The following is a 19676-nucleotide window of genomic DNA, read 5'->3' on the forward strand; positions in this document are numbered from 1 at the left end:
TCAAGTTATGCTAGTGTGTTATAGTCTATAAGGCTCTATCTCATTCTCCCCTGATTTGTAGGGCTTCTCAACTTTGATGTTGCCTCTCCTTGGGATGTATAAGGGGGGGGGGGTTTCAAAAAGCCCATGGAGCTATGGAATTTTAAAAAGCATGCAGTTTTCCTACAAACTTTTTGCAGCCCCCTCTCATCTAGCTGTATGACAAAACCGTATTCCCTATAGCAAAGGAGGACTCCTCTGCATAATGTAGAAACCACACTTCCTCTTCTGGGGGCTGATTCATGAATGAATCCACACTGTCATCCCTCCCCTCCCCTTTCTTGGGGGAATGACTTACTCAGAGCAGGTCTGAAGGAAGTTGGCAAATGGCCCTTCCAGGCCTATTTCTGCGACTCTTGCTTAAAGTAAGCACAGCCCCAAGTATTCCTGCCTCTTCTCCCCTTACCACAATAACCTTATCAAAGGGCTCTGTGAATGAAGCTCTTGAATTCTGTCTTCTCCCCAGATTCTTCCTCTAGTGATACCCTTTCTTCCTATCTGGGCTAAATAGAAATCAAGAGGCAGCCTCCAGGAGAGGGTCTGGGTTTGCCCAGATTCCCAGAACCTCACTACCAATCAACAATTGGTCCCATAATTGGATCCGCTGACCCTGCACTTCCTAGCTCAGTTTTACTTAGGCTTTTATGGGCATGAAGGCACTGCCCTGCACCTTCTAAAATGCTGTGTTCCAGATGCTTCCTGACCTCCAAGAGGAGGCTTGGGGTCTGTCACTCTTCCAAAAATAAAATCCTTTGGGAGTTAGGGGTGGTTTAAAGGGCTGTAGCATCTGTTAGAACTCTTTCTGAAAGAAGGAAGCTCATAACTTATACCCCTCATGTTTTTAGATCCTCTGAAGCAGTGATTCTCAATATAAGGTCCCTGGACTGACAGCACCTCCTTTGGAAACTTGTTTGAGGTCCATTCCATACCTACTGAATCAGAGACTCTGAGAGTGGGACCAATGGTCGCTGGCCCAACAAGCCAGTCAGTTGCTTCAGATGGATACCGAAGCTTGAGGACCACTGCACTCAAAGTTCCGGAGTCTTAGGCTTGAGAATCTGATGAAAGCTTGGAGCCTTCTCACCCACTTCACAACACCTATAAAGTCCATAATCACTGCTGTGACATTTCAGCTTAGCCATTCCTCCTTGTTTTCTGTGCCACCACAAAATGTTCTGGTCACATAACTTCCCTGTTCATTCTTTCATTATTTGTGCACTGCCATCTGTCACTGAGGGTGTCCGCAGCCCCACTCACCCTCAGCCAGCATAGACTGGTAAGAGCATGCTACTCTATGTGCTCTACAATAGCCTGTAAACTCTAAACAGAAAACAAATGCTCAGGCGCGGGGCATTGGGCCAGGAGTCTGGGACCAGTTCCCTCCAAATAGAAAAGTGATTCCTTCTCCATGAGCTTGGCACTCCGTGTCAGAGCAAATTTACTAAAAACAACTTCCTGCTGCAATTCGGTAGGGGCATACTGATTGCAGCTAGAACTTTGTCAGTGGTGAGTTTGGGTCTCCAAGAGAACATGCCTGACAAGGTCCAAGCTCTTACTGCCCAGCTAAAAGTTTTCTGGCTTATTCCTTCTTGAGCTTTCCCCCTAAGCAGCCAATTACTTGGCTTGAGATGCAGCTCTGAGCATTCTCTCCATCGTCGGATCTTGAGCCATGACTTGAACTGATTCTCAGAGCAACCTCATTGGGAAAAGTCCCTTTTTGAAGTTCAGGGCCTCTTAAAAAGGAGGCTGACTCTGAGAACTCAGTGCCTGGAGCTACAGAACTTGGACCACTCTGTGACTGTCTTCCTCCGACTGATGAAACTGCAGTAGCTGAGGCTGTCTCTGCACTTCATACATCTGAAGCAGATGTTTAATTTTCCATTCCTCCATATCCACCCCCCTCATCATGCTGGGAAAAGAAGAAGAAGGCCCTCAGCAAGAGGGATTAACACAGTGGCTGGGACACTAGACGTAAACGTAATAAAAATGATGAGGATGACGAAGGACCAGTCAGTGTTTCATTCTGTTCTAGCTATGAGTCAGAGCTGACACCATGGCGCCCAACAGCAACCACCATCCCCCCACTCGCCTGAGTTCTGCCCATTCCAACAACGAGCCCCGTCATACACAAGTTACTAAAGCCACAAAGAACTCACCAGATTTTAGTTTTTTGCACCCTCACATCCAAAATATAGTCAGTCTCTGGCCACAACTCATATTCTCCACGACTGTCACTCTAGCTCAGTGGTCTCCCAACTTTGGCCCTCAACAAAATCACCTGAAGGGTAAGGTCAAACAGACTATCGGACCCATCCCTAGAGTTTTCTGATTTAGTAGGTCTGGAGTGAAGGGTCTGAGAATTATGTTCCTAGCAAGTTCTCAGGAGTGATGTCACTTGGCCGTCCCTCCTTGTCCAGAATGCCTGTACGCTTCGCTTTGGATTACAGTCGTAGTTATATCTGCTGTCCCTGATGAAGTGTTTGTAGCTCTTCTCCTCATTTACCTCACAAGTATCCTGCCTGCTTTGGATGACAATGATTTGGTCACCCATTTCCTCACCTAACAACCTCCTCACTAGTCTCCCTGTTGCCCTCTGTGTCCATTACAATCCAGTCTCCACATAGCAGCCCAGTGATCTTTCAGAAAGTGCTAATTGGATGATGTCACTGCTCTGCTTCCCATTACATTCAGACTAAAAACGGTTACGAGTTTAAGCTGGCCCCTACCCAACTCTCTTCTAGCCTTCTCTCTTTCTACTCACCCCTTGTTCCTTTTTCCCAAACTAAAGCTATACCGCTCAATCGTATGAGCCAAGCCCATTGGCATCTTCCCTCTGTCTGGAACACACTTCCCCCAGACCCTGGCCTTTGCGATCATCTTCTTTCCTCAAAGAGACGACCCTGACAACCAGAGTGAAGTGCTCCCTTCCACACAATCTTCATCATTCTTATGTTTTAGTGCTTCTGGTCCTAGTGTTTCTTACGGTCCAGAATTCTCTTGTTGAAATTCTGACAAGGTGAGCGTCTCCAGTCCCCAGGCGAGTGTCGCACACAGCAGACACTCAGTAAAACATTTATTGATAAATTACTGGGCTCAATAGAGTCAGACAATTTTTGGAAGTCTGTGTTGACGTGTGTGTGTGTTCACCTATTGGTGCTGCGGCTCTTATTTCTCTAGGACACGGACCAAGAAGGAGCGACTGCTTGATTTTATGACATTTCTATTTCCAACCTTGTAAGGTAGCATCGTGCTGTTTTCCACAGTGGTCGCACCATTTCACAGTCCCACCAGCTGTGCGTGAGGAGTCCTGCCTCTCCGTGCCATTGCCAGGATTTGCTTTGCTTTGTTTGTTTTAAACTTTGCTATTACTGCTGGGGTGAGATGATATCTTGTTGTTTTTAGTTGCAGCTCTCAAATAGCTAATGATCACAAGCATTTCTTCATGTTTGTTGACCTCCTGATTGTCTTCTCTGGTGAAGTGTCTGTTCATGCCCTCTACCCATTTTCGGTTGGCTTGTCCATCTTTTTCTTGTATTCGTTCATTTGAATGCAGGTACTACCATCCTGTTTTTAACTGTTCTAGCTATGAGTCAGCTGACACCAAGGCGCCCAACAGCAACCACCATCCCCCCACTCGCCTGAGTTCTGCCCATTCCAACAACGAGCCCCGTCATACACAAGTGACTAAAGCCACAAAGAACGCAGATAGCCCAGTGCTCCAGGAACCTTGAAGATGGGGTGATTCCTGTGCCTGCTGCCAACACTTCTTAGCTTCCTGTAAGTCCTTCCCGCTTCTGAAAGTTGCCCATGGTGCCTCTGGCTATTTCAGCTCCAGATGATGCCCTGGGCAAGGACAGTAGCCCTGCACTCGGCAGGTAGCTTGATGGCCACTCTGTTCCCATCTGCCTCCAAAGCACCATTGTTGGGCCTTAGCCACTTAGCATGCCACTGGGGCACCTTGGCCATTTGAGCATATGGTAGGCAGCATTCTGGGCTTTTCTCCTGGTGGAGGAGATTAGCTGTTTGAGAGATGGTAGACCCTGTCTCTAAATAATGAGGAGTAGGAAGTGTGATGAGAGAAGACTGGCCCTCAAAGATCACCAGCACCAACTCCTGGCTTCATCTCTGTTCTTCAGAACTCTACCTTCTAGTTTTTAAAACAGGAGTGGTGACAAATTGATCCTCCCCAACAGTTTTCTTGGGATGAAATTGAAGGATGTCTTCTTCCTCGATAATGAGGTGGAGGAGCAAACGTGAGGGCCCTGAGCTTAGCTGGCTTTAAAATAAGTTTAAGATCCAGGATGAATTTATGGGAATATGAAGTATGGCTTCACATGGCAAAGTCATACAAAGACAGGGTACAGAACTTACGGATTTCCAACCAAGTTGATGTACAATATGTCACCAGTGAGAGGCAGGCTGCTGCAGAGCAAACAGCAGTTGGTGGCCAGGGGCAAAGGCTTGGAGACTGGACAGTGTTGCAGTGATGATCCCATCAGATGGGCAGGCTCCAAAGCCAAGTCTTGTGGGAAGGAACATGGGGGGAGAGGTGAAAGGTATTAGGTTTGAAATCAGACTTTGGTACAAATCCAAGCACTGATACTACTTCTATGACTGTAAGCAACATGCCTTCACCTCTCTATGAGTCTCAATTTCCTCATCTGTAAATGGGATGACGAGAACCCGCCTCATTCAATTATTGAGATGGTGACATGAAACTGCTTGTGCCAAGAACCTATAGCACAGTGCTTGGCACAGAGTAATCAATGTTCGGCAACTGCTGTCACCCTCATTGCCCTCCCTGATGCGGAATGTAAGGCACTGCCTGCAGCGGCCTCTGCATTCCAGGCAGAGAGACCGTGCAAAGAGCAGTGGTCTCTCTAGAATGACCAGCTAGACTGCATTTAGCTGGAAAGGGTGGGGCGAGGACATCCTCTCCTGCTTCCATTTCAGCTTTGGGCCTGCCCTCATGCCTTTTGCCTGCTAACCCAAGAAAGACCTAGTCCAGGGGTCCTCAAACTTTTTAAACGGGTACAGTTCACTGTCCCTCAGACCTGTTGGAGGGCCGGACTATAGTTAAAAAAAAAAGCAAAACTATGAACAAATTCCAATGCACACTGCACATACCTTATTTTGACGTAAAAAAAACCTGGGCAAAAACACCCGGCAGGCCAGATTAATGTCCTCGGCCGGCCGCATGTGGCCCTCGGGGCCGCAGTTTGAGGACACCTGACCTAGTCTGTGGCTCTCTCTTCACAGGTCTAGCTGAATACTAAACCACATTTATTTTTGATTTGTCACTTGGTGTCTGTGTTCTAAGGCTGGAGTGCCTGAGACCCGATAGGGGTGGGGGAGAGTACTCCTTTGAAAAACAAAATGTGGTCTCGGTCTAGAGGTTCTGCTTCCTTCTAGCTACAGGCAACAGCAGAGAAGCCGTCATCTGCCAAGGACATGGGATGACTAGAGGTCAGTGCTGAATATTAATTCACCTGTTGGACATCCAAGATAACAGTTAATCAGCTCTGGGGAATGGCCCTTCCATAAAAAAAAGATTTTTTTTTTTTAAAGAATGATTTGCCTTTGGCAGGAATTCTCGGGCTGGGGCTTTGGGGGGTTTATAAAGCTCCTGGAAATTTTATGTAACATTCTACCCATGTGCTTACATGTGCATTTTTCTGGGAAGAAGATCAAAACTCAGGTGAGATGATGGCCGGAATAGGTTCGGAATCCCTGATCCTGATCTGAGAGTGGGTTCTAGGAGACTGCATCCTTCAGCCCGAGTGCTTCCCAGAGCAGTTAGCGAGAAGGGCCTGGGTTGTGCTTAGGCATGAGGGAGGACAGCTACTTTCCCTATTGGGCCTGTGTTGGTGGGAGCCTGCCCTATCCAGTTGAGAAGTTGAAGAGTGAGCTAGCTAAATCTCCCTTATTTTCTCTGAAATATGTTTGCCATATTTTGTGCCAGATGGGTAGGTTGGTTTGGTGTTGTCATCTCGGAGTTAGGAGGCAGAGCCAGACATGTCTCTAGTGTTGGTGGTAGTTACCGTGGGAGATGGGGGATCTCTTTATGGTGCCCTCATTTAAATGACTGTAGACAGTTAGTGCTCAGCCACTGTTTGTACATTGATATAAAGGAGTTGTTCCTCTTAATTTTAAAAACATTGAAGCCAAGCATTAGTTTCCTTGGCACCAGAGACTTCTATTTAACCTCCTTTTGTGAGAGGTCATTACCTTGATGTTGCTTATTTTACTCTGTATTCCTCACCTTTCAATGAGCTCTCTCTGAACACCAGCTTGGGCCCTGCTAAACTGTTTGATGCTGCTTGCAATGTGATTGCAGCATGGAAGCTACACCTCAATTCAGGCCAGTTCTGGTACTGTTTTCTGCTTTTCTGCATATTCACAATTTCTTCTTGTAGCTTCTGTTCGCATGAGAAGACTGCATCTCCCTCGCAAACCCCAGGTCCATGTGCTCAATCCAGCTTACTGGGTGGCATCAGAATGCCAGAGATTTCCCAGGACTTGGAGGGGACTGCCATCCTATCCAAATCAGGCAAAATGCCCTCTAAACTCACAAGAAAGAAATGCAGGCTGAGAATAGCTGAGCACAGTGGCCCACAGGGCTCATCACCACACGGTGAGGTGGCTGAAGAAGAAGCCTCCATGGGACAAGGATTTCACTTCTCTTGTGGGCCTTGAGTTAGAGAGTTCTGCGGACTTGCAACTGCCTGTTCTCCGCATAGGCTTCTGACTTAGAGCCATGAGGCCATACAAGGCCACCCAGCTCAGCCTGGAACATGGGTATGCCATCATTAATACCGAGTGGGGTCTAGGCAGGGGTCATCAGCCCCAGAGTACCCTGATCCCCTTAGGGCTGACAGGTTTCATGGAGGTGACTAAAGCCCACGCAGGGCTTCTTTTTTCTCTACATGTTTTCACCAACTCTCTCCAGGGAGCGTGAGGTCTGGGGAGGAGCTCCTGCACACTTCTACTCTGGAGGCCCCATGACGGAGAGGCAGCACTTCTTCCCACCCCTCACGCAGGACCCAGCAGGATTGCATGCTCTTTCATCTTGCTTCACCCTCTCAGCCCCCATACTACGCTCCACTTAAGTCTTTTTTTTTTTTTTTTTAGTTTTTTCCTACTAACTATGTCTTGAGTTGCTTCTTTGATGTAGGGCTCTTAGGGTAATGAACCCTCCAGTATTTATTATCAACCCTCTCCTTTATGGCTTTGTGTTTTTTTTTCTTTGCTTTTTTTTAAACAATTTATTAGGGGCTCATACAACTCTTATCACAGTCCATACATATACATACATCAATTGTATAAAGCACATCTGTACATTCTTTTCCCTAATCTTTTTTTTCTCCTCTTTTCTTTTTTTTATATTTTATTAGGGACTCATAGAACTCTTATCACAATCCATACATATACATACATCAATTGTATAAAGCACATCCATACATTCCCTGCCCCAATCATTCTCAAGGCATTTGCTCTCCACTTAAGCCCTTTGCCTCAGGTCCTCTTTTTTTTTTCCCCTCCCTCCCCTCTCCCCCCTCCCTCATGTGCCCTTGGTAATTTATACATCGTTATTTTGTCATATCTTGCTCTATCCGGAGTCTCCCCTCCCCCCTTCTCTGCCGAACCTCTCCCAGAGAAGAGGTCACATGTGGATCCTTGTAATCAGTTCCCCCTTTCCAACCCACTCACCCTACACTCAGCATCGCCCCTCACACCCTTGGTCCTGAAGGTATCATCCACCCTGGATTCCCTGTGTCTCCAGCCCTCATATGTACCAGTGTACAGCCTCTGCCATGTCCAGCCCTGCAAGGTAGAATTCGGATCATGGTAGTTGGGGGGAGGAAGCATCCAGGATCTGGGGGAAAGCTGTGTTCTTTATCAGTACTACCTCGCATCCTAATTAACCCATCTCCTCTCCTAAACCCCTCTATGAGGGGATCTCCATTGGCCGACACTTGGGCCCTGGGTCTCCACTCTGCACTTCCCCCTTCATTTAATATGGTGTGTGTATATATATATACATATACACATACATACACACACACACATATATCTTCTTTTTTTTATGCATGATGCCTTATACCTGGTCCCTTGGCACCTCGTGATCGCACTGGCTGATGTGCTTCTTCCATGTGGGCTTTTCTGCTTCTGAGCTAGATGGCCGCTTGTTCACCTTCAAGCCTTTAAGACCCCAGACACTATCTCTTTTGATAGCCGGGCACCATCAGCTTTCTTCACCACATTTGCTTATGCACCCATTTGTCTTCAGTGATCCTATCATGGAGGTGTGCAGTCAATGATATGATTTTTTGTTCTTTGATGCCTGGTAACTGATCCCTTCGGGACCACTCGCTCACTCAGGCTGGTGTGTTCTTCCATGTGGACTTTGTGGCTTTGTGTTTTTTTAAGAAGGCCTTCCTATCTCCAGATAATAAACATATTCTCCTAGATTTTCTTATATTTCTTTTAGAGTTGTTTGTTAATTCTCTAGGCCATCTGGAATTTATTTTCATAAATAGTATTTTGCATACTTCCCACAATGTATTGTAGGCCATCCTCTTTCCAGTGATTTAAACACTACTCTTATCATATACCAAACTCTTGTAAATCCGTGGATCATTTCGTGACCTTCTGTTACACTGTTATACTGACCTATTTGTATCTCTATGTACCAGGACCACACAATTTTAGTTGTTGTAGCTTTGGGATATATTTTGTTAAGGTCATTTGTTTTCTCCTTTGCTTTTTTCCCTTTCTCCAAATTGTTTTGTTGTCCTTGCTTTTTTTTTTTTTTTTCCCTCCCTTCAAAGCAGAGAGTTTCTCAACTTTGTTTTAAATGCCTCCAGAGGAGACATTAACCTTTCTGAGACTGGAGCCCCAGGCTGAGGGTTGAGCCTGTGTGGCCACACCCTGCAATCCTGCATACTCCGCCCTCCTCGCACTCAAGACAATGGATCAAATAGTGGAACATTTACCTTTATCTTTCCAGCTTGTCAAGTTTCCTGGAGAAGGCCTTGTTTGTGTTTGTTTGTGTTAGGATTTTGCCAACTGTACAGATTAAGTTGGAGGAGATAGCATTAAGAGAAACAGAATGTCACAGCTATGTTCTTAAATGACTCCGGGAGAGACATTCCTGCCCTGACTCACCAGAACTTTGTATTCTACACCCTCCCATCCTAGAATCCGCCCCTCATTTCAAACAATGCTTTAGACAGCCGAACATTTGTTTTTGTCCAGGAATGCTGAGCCTTAACACTCCCCCTCCCCCACCACACTACCAAACAGCACTGGGAGGGGGCGGGGAGGATTTCCCCATCTCTCTTCTCTCTGGGCTTTGGCATCTCATTTTCATGTGATTGTTGTTGTTAGGGGCCTTGGCTCTGACTCATAGCAACCCCATGCATAACAAAATGGAACACAGCCCTCTCCTGCGCACTCCTTGCCGCCATGGCTCTGGGTGAGCCCATGATCACAGCCCCCCTCCCCCCCCCCCCCCCGCTTCTCCCCCCACCATGCCAGTGCCATCATCTCAGGGAAAGTCCTCCGCCCTTTGATTGATCTATCCTTTCCCAGGACCCTCTGCTTCGCCAAGCATGATATCCTTTCCCAGGGATTGATCTTTCCTGATAATACACCCAAAGTACATGCAATGAAGCTTCACCGGCTTCACTTCTCAGGAGTATTTCCCCCTTATTTTGCTCCCTCAGGGATTCCAAAACTTCTCATGAAGAGTTTTCAAAGCAAAACAAAAAAGCCCTGGCCCTTGGCCCTGCCACAGGACTTATAGCAGATCTCAACTCTTAGAGACCCTATCATGGGATAGCCAATATTTCCTCTAGTTGAAACTTCCTTGAGGAGCCATTTGGTCTCATTCGATCCAACACAGACCCATTCTGACTTTCTCCACTCCCATAACCTTGTACCTTGTTATTTCTAAACTTGGTCCAGACAAGATGCTATCTTGGGAGGAGCAGAGAGCTCACAGTGTATTCAGAGACTAGCAGTGTGGATAAAGCTATGCCAGCCACCCACATTAAAGATAAGAGCTAATTACCTTAGAGTTGTCAACAGGTGCCAGCCTGAGATGTTGCTCACCAGCCTCAAGTCCACGGTGTCTAGGAACTCCATAGCCATTTTGATTTCTGCTCACTGTCATGTGCAGCAGTCTCAAGAGGCAGGAAAGGCGTATGGTCCCGGGCCTTGTGCTCAAGTCTCTTTCAGGAATAGCAGTACCCATCCGTTATGTGTCAGTATAAAATCATAAGGGACCAAAACTCAAGTTTTTTCCGTTGCTGGGAAATAGGAAACAGGAGCTCAAGGCAGGATCCAGGTCTTTACTTTCTCCCCTGGAACACTGAAAGTGCTGGAAGCCCAATACAGTAACAAAGAAAACCACACCAAAAATCAGACTCGGCCATCCTAGTCAACTCCAATTTATAGCAGCCCTATATGACAGGGTAGAACTGCCCCTGTGGGTAACTCTTTACAGGAGTAGAAAACCTTGTCTTCCACCCAAGAAAAGACACTGGCTTTTTGCCTAATGCCTTTACCTACCCAGAAAGGCCACCAAATTCCACTGCCCAAGCACACTTTGCCCAGCCACACCCATTTCATGTTTCTACATCCGCTTGACTTTCCTTACATGGCCGCCTCCTGCTTCCAGGCCCGGGTTCCTCGACCCACGGGCCCAAGTCAGCACAAGTTACCACTAAAGTAGCCCACGTGCCCTTGATCCACCTTCCCCAGCTGCTCATCCACGGGGTGAGATTTCAGGGTAAGGAACTTATCCCAGGGATGGAGAGTACTCTTAACATTATTGAAGGAAATTATTCTGAGACAGTTGTGTTTCAAAGGACAGAATGAGCCACTGCAGCATAGTGAACAGATTTTTAGGGACAGGAAATCTGCCAGCGTGGCTGGAAAGTTCTGGTAACACAAATAGAGCCGCAGAGTCAGATTCCTCGAGATTCCACCTCCAAATGCAACCCGCTGCAGACTCAGGGCTTCAAACCAGTTTTCAGTACAGATCCACAGGTGATTCCTGTGTATGCATCACCTGACACAAGACTCACCCGGGGACCTTGCCAAACTGTAGGTTTTGATTCAGTCTATCTGGGGTGGAAATACAAATACTCAGCAAAGAGTTCAAATCAACATGTACCAGTTTGGAGCCCTGCATAGAATTCTTCCTGGCCAGCCTGTCCCTGCCTCTCCCACCCCATTGTGTCCCCGCCCCCCTCACACCCACCCCCAACCCTCAGTTGCTCAAAGCCTTGCCAGCCACCCAGTTTTACAGTCTAAATCTGAATTCAAAGTCCCCGGCAGGGAAGGGGATTGTCACAAGTAATTGCAACATCCCGCAAGAATTTGTTGGGGAGTTAAAGGAAGCCAAACCTGGGCCCTCTCCAAAGCTTGCAAGTCTGAGTGCTTAAGAACCACCTTTGAGTGGCTCCTATGTGTTGAGTGTAAATGTTTGTCTTGTGCCTCCTTGGCAGCTCTAGGGGACTCTGCAGGGCTCCTGCGGGCCCACCGTGGTGGCAGGTGCATCGTCCCCGTGAACAGGCCAAGGTGGGGAGCTGCCTGCTCTGATTCAAAGGTTCCCCTAGTTTACTTCTTTGCCCTGATGCACTGAGCCAGCCTTAGCACAAAGCTGAACGAGGGAGGTGAGCTCCAAGGGCTGAGGGGACCCATGGACAACACGGAGCCTCTGCTATGGCAAAGGGGAAGGGATCAGGCAAGGAAATCCTGCTGCTGCCTTTACACCCTTTCTCAGCAGCAACCACATGTCTCTTCCCTTGCCCCCACCCCCTCTCGCCTTTTATCTGTATACTATATAGCTCTACTTACAGTAGTCAAGTACTCCGCTGCGAGCCAAAAGCTTCAGGCCCAGGAGGAAGATGTGGCAATCCGCTTTGGTAAAGATCACAGCCCTGGCAAACCCAGGAGGCAGTTCTCCTCAATCCCTTAGGGTTACTATGAGTCAGGGGTGACTTGATGGCAGCAGGTCTTACCTCAGAACACGATTTTGAGATAACGTGCTTCCTTTTATCCACATAGGAAAATAGCCACCTTCAAAGTGACACTTTAGGACCCAATCATAGTAGCTACTCAGACTGTATTTCAAGACTGCCCGGCATTGGCATGATTGGGGTTATGATGAACCAGATCTGAGCTGCATGATAATAATAGTTGTCCCTTGCTGAGCCCTTGGTGGCAGAGAGTGGTCAGCAGGTAGCATTCTTTGTGAATCCACGTAGACATCTTGTGAGGCCGGCATTGCTGAGTCCCCCCTTCATGGAGAAGGAACCAGGCTTGGTGGCTTGTTCCAGTCTCCCAAAGGGTAAGAGGAAGGAATGGAAAGGAAACAGAGCCCAACAAAGCTCCTGCCACCCCTCGTTGGCATGGGGAGAGGCAGCGGGAGCTTTTCCATACCAAGTCTTTCCTGTGGACTCCAAGCTTTCCACTGCTGAGCCAGGAGCATCAGGACATGATATCTTGGGGATGAGAATAGATTGGAGCTGTGGGAAGTGGTGATGTCATGGTTACACATTGGGCTGCTAAACAAGCTCAGCAGTTGAAAACCACCAGCTACTTCTTGGGAGAAAGAGAAGGCTTTCTACTCCGTAAGCAGTCTCAGGAACGGCCCAGGGCAGTCCTACCCTGTCCTGTAGGATAGCTCTGAGTCAGCAGGAACTTGATGGCAGTGAGTTTGGTGTGGGTTGTGGGGAGCAGTGCTGTGTGTCTTGGTTCCTTACAGAGCCCACATTCTGTCATGGGCACTCAGCACCGTCCCAGGTCCTTAGGAGGCAGACTTTCTCTGAGGGGCAGGTTCTTCCTCATCCCTACCCCTCTGGTCCTAGCGTCTAGCAACTCAGAGAGATCCGGTGCAGGCCAAGATGGAGGTCCTCTACTGGGAGAGCACCGGTCTGCCTTTCCCTCAGCCCAGTTTCTTCTCGGCCCAGTCCCGTGTCTCTGTGGCCCCTCTGCAGGTTTATTTAATTAGCTGGAGGTGAGTCAAAGTGCAGCTTGTCCTCAGAGTTAATTAATATTTACCGAGCCACCACATGGTGAGTGACGCCAAGCCTGGGCTGTGTCCTCTGTATCAGCTTAGGGAAGAGAGTCCAGCCCCCGGGCCACGCAGGCCTTGGGAAGCAGAGTCAGGCGGCTGGGAGGGTGAGCCTCTGAACTACGGGGAGAAGCGGACGAGGTCGTGGCCTAACATGCTTGCCACCGGAGTGCCCAGCACACAAGGGGGTTCAGACAATGGCAGCTGTACTGACCCGTGTTGAATTGGAGTGGTTGGACAAGGTGCTCGGGGGGTTATGTTCCCCTCTGGGGCATATTCGAGGAAGAGAGGTCTAGGTTCAACCGAACAAATCGCCGTCTGGTCCTGTGCCATCCTCACAATTGCTTCATATTGGAGCCCTTCGATATAGTCCCTCTGTCAGTCCAACTTGTGCAAGGTCTTTCTCTTTGTCGCTGCCACACTACATGATGTCCTTCCCCAGGGACTGTCTCATCGGACAAAATACATGAGACAGAGTCTCTTCATCCCTGCCTCTGTGGAGCCTTCTGACTGTACTTGCGCCAATACAGATCTCTTTGTTCTTCGGGCGGTCCACAGTACTTTCAATATCCCTAAACAGCACAAACCTCAAAGCATCCTTCCCTCCTCGGTCTTCCTTATTCAGTGTCCAACTTTCAGATGCATATGAGGCGACTGAAAATACCATGGCCTGGTCCTAGTCAGTGCTGGCCCTCTCCTGTGGAATATGCTGACAGCCTTGTCACGGCCGGACGACAGTGCTTGCCCTCCCACCCTGTTGCCTCAGGAGATGCCAAGCCTAATGGCTACATCATAGCCTGCTCTATCTGACTGCTAGGTCACAGGTGGGGGTGGGGGTGGGGACGTTGTCTCATTGCCCAAAGCCCTCTTTGTGGTTGCTGACCCTGGACAGCTGGCTCCTGTCACTCCCAGTTCATCTTCTGGGGTAGTGACCCCTTGGTGCTGGCATAGGCAGTGCTTGGGTGTTTGGGCTCCTTGGTCTCTGTCTGCCCAACCTGACTCCCTGGCCCCCTCAGAGCCTGCCCCCCCCCCACCCTATCGCTGGATCAGCTTGTAAGTTTACTATGAAGTAGTCCAGCTCCAGGCATTGGCAGATCTTTCCAGAAGTCAAGAGGGATGGCATATTACTAAGATGAGACAGGATGATCTTCCAGTCTCCACCTGCAGGAAAGGTGACATTTCAGTGACAAGATCCAAGAAACCCTGAGACTGTCCCCAGCAGATTTGGGCAGGAAGATGCGATGAGGCCTAGGAATTTCATTCTGGGTTTGTCACATCTTGGCTACACAGCCAGCAGTTGGGTGGGAAGGGGGTTCCCCAACTACTTTAAGTAAAACTACAGCAAATAACATGGAACAGGGTGGCGGTTCTGAGTGGTTCTGCCTCCTGCTTCCTCCTTCCCAGGAAGCTTTCTAGCCCTTCCTTAGAGCCCAGCACCATCTGCTGCTTCCCCACCCCCATCCTTTCATGTTGGCATTTGGACTTCCCCTGGAGCGCTCCTGCAGGAGCCCTGCCTCCTTCCTGAGGGGTCCGACCCATCCTCTCGCTTTCAAAAAAAAAAAGGTAGTAGATGATCTAATTTCTTGAAGAAACCCAGAGCCCTGCTTCCCCAAGTGCACACTTGCCCCTTAGTATTATGTCTTCCTCTCCCTGCCTCAGCCCTCACCTCTCCCACTGCAGAAGTCAACCTTACTGGGCCTCTGGGGTTGGCTCCTCGCTCTCACATGGCCGCCTTCCCCTCCACTCCAGTGTGAACCAAGAACTTTCTCTTTCCAAATCCTGACCACTTGGCATGTCCCCACGGCTTGAAGGTTCATACTGGAGCCTGTCCCCACCTGCCAAGGCTCCAGATGGCAGGCCACCTTCTGTGCCAGTTGTTTTCAGGATGTGCTTGTCTTCCCAGATGAGATCTGGGCCTCCCTCAGACCTTGAATAATGGGAGACTCCCAGTGGGCCCCCAGGCTGGTGAGTGCTGACCCTCTCCTAAAAGCCTCCTGACACTACCTCAGCTGTGGGTGTGGCCGGCCAGCCATACAGCTGCCACTTCTGGTCACTGCAGTAGGAGGAGAGAGCTGGGGACATTTCCCAGAATGAAAGTGAGACTGGGTGGGGGGAGGGCAGATCCATTTCATCCCTTTGCTGAGAATTTGCCTTTCCACTCGAGACACTGAATCAAAATTTAGCAAGTGGAAGGACCAGACTGTCGCCCTTTGAAGAGCTGCTCTAGACTGGCCCTTGGGTACCCAGTCGGCATGCTGTTGGAGGTCATGTTCACCAAGGATCAGGAGGACATGGGTGTCAGGGACAGGCAAAACTCCCAGCAGCCTTGCCGCACCGGGCCCACAGTCCTCCCTAGCGGCTGATTCCCGGGTTCTCGGATCCCCCCCAGACTGGCATGACCTCGGCCGCGCCCGGTGCTGCTGTGGACAGCTCATATGGCAGCGGCGGCGGCAGGGCCCGCAGTTTCCCTGGCGCCGCCAGGTGGCGAATGGGGTGCCCTGGGCTCCGCGGACGCTCGGCGCGCTCCAGGAGGCCAGGCCTGGGAAGACATGCCCGCCAGAGCCAGAACCGCCTCGGGACCTCGCCAGCCGAGACGTACAGCCTGCTCTCGTCCGCTCCGGCCTGCTGTGAGTCCAGGCCTGAGCGGTGGCGCAGCGCTGTGCCCCATGTAGGTAGCCAGGCAGCCCGCGCGCCTGCTCCGCTGGCAGGGCACCGGCAGGCCTTCGCACAGCGCTTCCTACCCCTCCATAGCCCTTGCCGCAGCTCTCAGGGCCGCCCCGATGTGAGGGCCAGCGACCGAGTAGGGCACACCCGGGGTACAGCAAATGGGATGTGGGAGTTTGAGGAGGGGGGCGACACGGCAGTATTGCCCAGGCCACTCCCGGCCTCTGCACTTGGTCTTCCCAGAGAAGCCCCACACCAGCAGAACCACCCCTCCACCCCTGTTGGAGCAGGCCCATGTGACTGCTGGGACCCAAGCCTCACCTCTGTGGTCCCTGATGCATGCCACCTGGGCGGTAGCCACCCAGGAAACACATGTGACTTGAGACTTTAAAGGGAAACAAAACAACAAACGGGCTCAGAATGACGTCCATAGGCTCCTCCATGAGTGGATCCTTGATGACCATTATTTGGAAGGCCTCTTGGGGCTGCAATGAGAATGAACGCTGACCCAGACACCTACCTCCCCCAGTCCCCCAGCCTTCCCTCCTCCCCCCCCCCCACTAGTCTCTCCACCTGATGAGACTATTCCCATAGCAAAAAAAAGTTCGTTCTTTGGAAAGCATCTTTATCAAAAGAACTGGTGCCTGGAAGATTTCAGTATTTAAAACTGCCTTTTGTCTCAGCAGGAGAGAACTTCCAGGTGGCCTGCTTGAGCCCAGGGTCCCTGACAACTACCCAGGCCAGTGCCAAGCTTGCCCTGCTCAGCCTGCAGTGGCCGAATCTTCCGGAACCTCGGGCAGCTTGCTGTCCTATCTGATTTGCCTCCTGTTCTCCTTACAAAAGTGGATGGGTCTGATGGGGAGGGGGCATTCACCCCTGAATCTTGTCTCTCCACATATTGAGCTCAGAGCCTGGGATTTGGGGAGCACTTTAGGTACCTGCTTCCCTCCTGTGGCCCAGACCTCCCCATCTGCCCCATGGCAGCCCCTCTACACGCAGCATGGCTGCACAGTACAGCACAGTGGGCCGCCCCTGAGGCCCCTGGCCCGGGAAGAGACTTTCCTGCTGCTGGTATCCTCGTCCACAGGCTGTCTCTCTGGAGAGAAAAGTTTGGAATTATCCTTGGTCCCTGCTCTCAGTCTTGTGGCCACTCCTGCCTCCTATCCCATACCTGACCCCCAGCCCCGGACACTTGATCCTAAGGGAGCAGGGCTGCCCCATATGGGTGGGGGGGGGAGGATACAGCAAGAGCTCCTGGAGCTTTGAGACCTGGAAAGACCATCTGGAGGTTCAGGCAGGGGACAGAAAGGGGCCCCGAGCCCAGGAGGAGGATGGGGAGGCAGAGAGGGTGTTGGGACGGGCACCTTGTGGTCTCCTCTGAGCACATTATACTCTAAGGTGCTGCCAGTGTCACACAGACTCTAACTGTGGTGGAACAGTGTCAGATATCCCGGGTAGATGCTGGGACAAGGCAAAGGACACATAGTAATAATTTATTTATCACGTCATAGTGTCCAAAGCCAAACATACAACAAACCCAGGACCAGCAAGTTTATTCAAGTCATTACACCCCCATAGTGCTTCCCAAACTACACATCTTTGCCTGGGCAGACAGCCTCATCTGCCCCCCTCAAGAGCGCTGGTGCGTCAGAACTGGGCACTTGGAGGTGAGCCACCACCAAAACCTACCCCTAGAGTTCCTTCATCTGTACACCATCAAATCCTTGTAACACTCGGAGAGTATGCACTGCTGGTCTCCTATTTCAGAGCTTAGGAAGCAGTGACATAGACCAGTGGCATCCCTTGATCAAGATCCCACTCAGCTAGTGATGGCAGAGCTGAGATTAGAGCAGGATGTCTGCCTCCAGGCTTCATATCTCCGTTCCCCCTGCATTCCAGCCCCTAGGCCCTTGGATGGTTGGGGGATAAAGGCTGCCTTTGGAGGAAGGCAGTGGAGGCCAGCAGCAGAGAGACCACCTGGTCTCCATCCAGATGGCGGTATCCCTGGCCTTGGGAACAGCAAGGGCAGGCAGGTAGCAACTGACTTGCCCAAGCTCCTGATGGCTGACTGCGCCCCCAGGGGCCTTGGCCCTGTACGCCCCCCCCCCGGCCCCTGGCCCCTGATGGGCAACAGTCATCAGATTGAGGGTGTGCCCCTTCAGCCACAGATGCCCTGGCTTAGTGCCCATCACCACCATCAGGGCACAGGCGCTTCCACTCAAACTCCTTGTTGGCTCCTGTCAAGAGCACTGTGGAGAGGGGTGACCTGGGCAGGGGGCATGAGGGCAAAGGGTGCAGGATTGCACCTTATTGTCACATAGTGACAGTAAGACCCTTGAGCTGCCCTCCTGATTCCAGGCGAGACCAATATAGCGCAGGAAAGAGGTACTCCCTGGTTCAGTCCAGCCTCGGAGTGTGGGAAGGGTGCCACATTCAAATCTCATAACCCCCTTAATGCAGTTGACCCACTTGGGTCAAGTCCCTCAGCTGGCAGGCTTGAATTTTCATCTCGACCATGTCCCGTGGCCCTTACCAGATCTGTGGCAAGGGGGGCAGGGTCAGTGAGCATTACTGAAGGAACCTAAAATTCAGAACTAAGATAGTAGAGGACAGGCAGCCCCTAGGGTGGAGACAACATTTGCAGGCAGAAGCCCCCTCCCTTACCCTCACTCCCCACAGTCCCACAAGTAGAGGCTGGTCTTCTAAAGTCACCACTCTAAGCCAGACCTGGTGCAACGGCCATGCTGGTCATCAGGGCCCAGTAGTGATGCTGCCCTTGCGCTTGGGCAGGTTGCAGTGGTGAGGGGACAGACATTTCACACAGCAAGCGCCAGGAGTACCTGCCAGAGTCAGCACAGGAACTTAGAGATGTGGCCCACCAGCCAGCACGCAGGGGTCTCCTGGGCTGGCTTCTAAGGAGAGCTTCAGAGAATGCCTGTGAATGAGTGAGAGAGAAGAGGGTAGTGTTGGTGGGGGAAGGTTTTCAGGGTAGAGGGAACCTTATGAACTGGGCCTGGGAAAGCAGAGCCTTTGAGGGTTACTAGTGGGTGAAATAGGCAGGGCCAAGTAGCCGGGACTGGCAGGCTGGAGCTCACAGGAAGCAGAGGGGGTGGGGAGAGAAGGGTGCTTCCAAACCCAAGGAACCAGGGACAGCCATGTACCTTTCCCCAGCCTCCTGAGGGGGTGAACCAGGTGAGGAACATTCCAGTCTAATCACATCTTCCATCCGAGAGCTCCAGAGGCCTCTCTGCCGCAGGATAACATGACCCCCAGAGCTGGCCTTGGGCACAGGCGTGCTGCACTCTCTCTAGGTCCAGCAGAGGCGTCCGGGTCTTCTGGAATTCCTCTAGATTCCATCTATAGTGATTCCGGCCTGTGGCAGGGAATGGGGAGGAGCCCTAAGATCCTGCCTAATGACTAACCCACCCAAGGGGAGGGTATTGTTTACATCTCCACAGGGAAAGTGGGACCAGACTTCAACCCAGTGCCGCAAGGTGTGAATGCAACATCCCGGCAGCGTGGAGTAGGGAACCAGTGGAGAGGTCTGGGAGGCTGGCCCCAGCACCAAAAATTAAGTGGATTCCTGCCCCTCCCCCAAGAAGAATTTGTTTCAAAGGACGACATTGATTCTGCAGCTCCGGGAGATGGACATATCTGATCAGAGCACACGGGAGCAGATGAAGGGGCAGGAGGAGAGAATGGAACACAGCCTGGCCCACCAGGCCGTGAGGATGATGTTCCTGAGTAGAGCCGCCAGTCCACAGAGAGAACAACATGGCTGGCCCCACTATGAGACATGATGCCCCTCAGTGACCAATGGTGCTACAGGGGACAGCATCAGAGACACAGTGTGCGAACTGCACCTGACCTGATCCCACCACACCGA

Source organism: Tenrec ecaudatus, chromosome 2 (genome assembly GCF_050624435.1).
Source record: "Tenrec ecaudatus isolate mTenEca1 chromosome 2, mTenEca1.hap1, whole genome shotgun sequence".
NCBI classification, from domain to species: Eukaryota; Metazoa; Chordata; class Mammalia; order Afrosoricida; family Tenrecidae; genus Tenrec; species Tenrec ecaudatus.